At 35.9% G+C, this 5061-nt stretch overlaps 1 pseudogene; it reads left to right on the top strand.

Annotated features, from left to right (window-relative positions):
• The first annotated feature begins 213 nt into the window (after positions 1-213).
• Positions 214-4414, top strand: LOC111142908 (annotated as a pseudogene).
• The last annotated feature ends 647 nt before the right edge of the window (positions 4415-5061 follow it).

The raw sequence follows: 5061 nt of genomic DNA, 5'->3' as shown, positions 1-5061 counted from the left end.
AACCAACCTATTTGGTAAGGACCTGCAGAGTCTGCAAAGCCCTGCTGAGCAGATCTCACTCTCCAATGGAAAAGAGAGGCAGGGTCCTAATGGACTCTGCAACACCAAACTGACAAGCAGAATACAAATTTCATGCCCTTACTTTCTTCCCTTTCCATAGATACTGACTCATGATTGCCACCGTCCAACTCTACCTTTGACTTTTCTTGAAGGATGGAGGAAGTACTTAAGAAGGATGAGGTAACTTGTTTCTTCCCCAAGACTGCCAACACATGCGCACTGCAGCATTTTGTGGTATGTGTGTCTTCAGTCACCTCAGGATTTTCACCTGAGGAGCAACTTATTTCATATGTGCTTGTGGAAAGGCCCTGAAGATTTTTATTATTATTATTATTATTACTACCAGCTGAGTTCCATATAAACTATTGACATAAGTATGCTCCATTTACACTATTTCTTTCCCTTTATGGAATACCCCAATTTAGTAGTGTAAAACCATAACTGAATAAAGGAAATGAAGGAAAGGAAAGGAATCTCCAATATGGAGATATTGGAATTTTGATCTCAAAAAGCATTTAATTCAATAAATTGTTCAAAGGTAAGAATTGATTTGATTGATTAATAATGGTCTTTAGCCAGTGGTAACCAAAGGATATCTGTGATAATCTCCTATAGAACAAAACAAATGTTGAAAATATCAACAATTTAATTATCTAATGATGACCGGTGCTGCCACATAAGGTAAGTGTAGGTGTGGTCACTCTTTCTAGTAGTTATCACAGTTGTGATATTATTCCTTCTGGTGTAGGGATAGAGTCAGCAGTCATGAATGAGGCCCTCATTTATCTGCTCAGTGCTGATATTAGTTTTAGGTAAGAGAAACTAGGAATTACAAGTGTACACCGGGTGATTAAAATCCATTCAGGCTAACTTATATATGCAAAAAAAAGTACCATTGTTTTTTTACCTACAAGTATTTATATGTTTTTCTCAAGCTTAGATTCTTTTTAATGGTGGCAGGAGGAGCTAAGATGGATGGGATGTGATTTGATATTTTATTCTATTTTTTTAAAGATTTAATTTGTCTCTTTTAGAGAGAGAGAGAGAGAGCAAATGGGCAGGGAGCAAATGGGCAGGAGCAAATCCCAGGACCCTGAGATCATGACCTGAGCTAGAAATCAAGAGTCAGATGTTCAATTGACTGAGTCACCCAACTGCTCCTGGATGGGCTTTAAATATGTCATTTAATGATTATTTATCTTTTCTATTTTAAAATTGTCTTTCTGGTGTTATCTCTACCAAGATGGTATCTGGACATACCATGGGGCATCAAAAAAAAAAAAAAAAGAAAGAAAAAGAAAAAACCCTCAAATTGGGGAGCAACCTTCTCTAGGATATCTCTTGTCCCACTTGGCTGCTGTTCATCTTGCTGTTATCCATTCTTGATATTGTGGTGATGAAAGTCATGCTTACATCTCATTTTTTTCCTCTGCACAGTCAGTGCCTAGAGGTCCCTTTGCTTCTACAAACAGATTCCACTACTCTGATGTGGCCATACCCCAGACTTTTCTACCACTGCTGCTCTGCTGAATCTTAGCCATATGTTCCTTTGAGCCCTTCCTTAAGAAATACTCTCCCTAATTAATCAGTGATTTCCTGTTCTCAAGTAAGGACACAGTGGCTCTGATACATTTCACTCTTTATGCCCAAAATGCATACAGGTAAGGGTGAGAATATGGTAGGGTGTAGTCTGTGGCCATTTGGCCATCACCACTCAGCTCTGTGTGTCCCTCTTGGTATGAGACATTCAGTGAAATGGCCTCCTCCTTAGCTCCAAAAAATTGTGGGGCTCCTTTATTTTCAGCATTGCTCACATATATATATATATCCTCTGGGGTTCTTCTATCACTACCCAATCTTCATCTTGAGGTTTATCTTCAGGTGAACTAGATTGGGGGTGGAACTGAAAACTAGAGACACAGCATCTGATCGTTTGCTCTTTTCTCCTTCTTTCTCATCCTATCCACTCTATAGACTCAGATGTGTTCTCTCTATAATATCCCAAGATTCTTTCTATATAGTAAAATAAAAATCCAGGTCTCTAATTTTTTTTAATGTAAGAAATATTGGAATTTATTCTTTTGTCTTTCTTCTAAGCCTAGATTGCAAAACTACTGTTTTATTGGGACACCAAATCTCCCATTCACCATACACTTGACATCTTTATTCCAGGTTTCATGACTCTCCCCTGGATCATGGAAATGCTTTAATGCCTGGGTAGTTAAGTAAGCTATAATTTAAAAGAAATACAAAATACATGATCTTATCTTTTAAAAATATTACACTCATTTTCTAGCTCAAAAATAATGTAAAATGAAATATAAAGATTCTGGCATATTTCACAAACCAAAGGAGAATCTTCATCTTAGCCTAGAATTGCGTGGTGCGGGGTCCAAAACACCCTGAGAAACCTCATCTATATTTTCTACCTTACCCTCCATGTCTTTTTATGGCTTTAATATTTTCATCTGTTTTACCTGTTTTTTTAATTTTCTGGATCAGCTTTCTCTATATCCTTGTCTAAAAAATGGAAAACACTATCAAGCTTTCCAGTTTTTATATTTCTTTTTCAAGAATCCAGTTTTAATGGGTCTTGGAACACCATTCCCTATTTCTCTTTCCAATTCACTAACCAGAAAACGTTAATTTCTCCAATTTGGATCATCACCCTATCTTTCACTTATCTTTTGGTCAAGGGAACAAAATGGTATAGAATAGAATCATTCTCCATATGCATCATGGGAGTGAGATTTCCTTTCTATGCCTATATATAGATAGATAGATATAGATATAGATATTCTTCCTAGTATTTCTATTGATTTATTATTTATATTTACTTATGAAATAAGCATGACACTTTCTTGTTCAACTCTAAAGTATACATGGTGAATTATTATCTGAGTAAAACTTTTTTTTTTTTTTAATTTGAGGGCTTAAGCCCTTTTATACTCACCCTCCTTCTAAGCTTTCCCAGGTAATGTCTCAAGACATTTTAACAAATTATCTGTAATTTTTAAAAAAAATCTCTTGGGATTATTAATCTGTTCCAGGGTAAAGGTCATATTTTTTAGGATTTACTTTTTATTCCTGTTTCCCAGGACTTTGAAATTTTTCAAAATCAGTGACCTATCTAGGATATTTTTCCCAGTGCATGCTGTTTTAACTAATAAATCTACCTTGCATCAGTCTGGTGTCATTTTGAGATCTTATAGATTAAGCTATATCTTGACTAATAATATTTATTATGAAAATTAACTTCTGCTTTAACTTGCTGACATGATGAATGATATTGGGCTCCTAATATCAAGCCATCTTTGCATTCCAGTTATAAGCCTTCTATGGGCTATGTTTATTTTTAAAATACTGATAGATTCTAATTTGTAATTAGAATCTAATTTCATTTTGGATTATTCACTAATATTCAAAAATGACCTTGAGGGCTTTTGGTATTGCTTTTATAAGTATTATCTAACTTTGACAGATGTTGGTAGCAATATTCTGCTGATTTCGAAAAGATAATGCAAGCATTATAGTCTAGGTTCTTTGCAATAACTTAAATAGAGTTTAGATTAAAAAAAAACTTAAATAGGATTAGCAATACTGCTTGGTTTAAGTGTTAAAATAATTTGGACTTAATTCCTAGTGAAGGCTGTTCATGGCAGTTCTGGGGTCTCAGCATTTTTCCCAGTTGTGGTCCAAAATCCATCTGAAGTGGAGGCAGCAAATTTCAAAGTTCTTGCTGGTGTGAATAGAAACTGGTGGTGGTTGGAGCAGGTGATGTTGGAGAAGCTGCACTGACAATCCAGCTCATCCAGAACCACTTTGCAGATGAATATGATCCCATCAGGGAGGATTTTTAGAGAACACAGGTGGTTATAGATGGTGAAACCTGTCTGTTGGATATACTGTATACAACTGGTCAAGAAGAGTACAGTGCCATGAGAGACCAAGAGGACAGGTAAAGACTTCCTCTGTGTATTTGCCATCAATAATAACAAATCATTTGCAGTAATTAATCTCTACAGGGAACAGATTAAGCAAGTAAAAGACTCAGAGGATGTACCTATGGTGCTAGGAGGAAACAAGTGTTTGTGTTTGTGTCAATAAGGATAGTTGACACAAAACAAGCTCATGGACTGGCCAAGAGTTATGGGATTCCACTCACTGAAAACTCAGCCAAGACCAGAAGGTTGTGGAAGATGCCTTTTATACACTGGTGAGAGAAATACCTAAGTATCAAATGAAGAAACTCAATAGAAATAATGATGGGACTCAAGGTTGTATGGGGTTACCATGCATGGTGATACAACAAATGCTTTTAAAGTTATGGCTGCAAAAAAGAGCCACTGTCTAGCGGCACCAAGACCCTGGTCTTGAATTCCCTGGAGGAGAAGCATTCCTGTTGAAATCTTCAGTCTCACAAAGAAGCTCCTGCTACTTCTCCAACTTTTGGTATATCAGCACAATATTCTCTATTTGAGAAGTTTCCTGAATAACTACCTCCTCACTTGGGAGGAATGAACACTATTTTCCACCCTGGGTTCTCCCTCAATACACACAAATAAACTTCTGCCATCCCAAGTTTTTCATCTGAAAAGTAATTCATGCTCTGAAACAGAGAACGTAACATGAAATTATGTAGGAAAAAAATGTCTTGAGCCCTAAAGTAGCAACTGTTAGTGCCTTTTTTTTCTTGTTTAATGTTGAACATGGAACGATGTTGGGTTTTGAAGAAATGTCACAAATTACTGTTTTGCTAAGAATATAGTTAAGTTGCCATTTGGTTTATTTATAGTGCTTTTGGCTATGTTCTATAAATTGGCATCTGCTTTGCATTCATAAATAGAAATAATAATAATAATAATAATAATAATTTGGACTTAAATCTTTACCTTCTTTACCTTCACTTTGGGGACGTTTCCTTTGTCCACTTTCCCAATTTCTTCTACAGTGACATTTGGTTCTTTAGGTTTTGAAAGTTTCTTACTTTTTGACAATCAA

Source organism: Enhydra lutris, unplaced genomic scaffold, assembly GCF_002288905.1.
Source record: "Enhydra lutris kenyoni isolate GAN:26980312 unplaced genomic scaffold, ASM228890v2 scaffoldscaffold9, whole genome shotgun sequence".
Taxonomy (NCBI): domain Eukaryota; kingdom Metazoa; phylum Chordata; class Mammalia; order Carnivora; family Mustelidae; genus Enhydra; species Enhydra lutris.
This window is presented reverse-complemented; position numbering and strand designations above follow the sequence as displayed.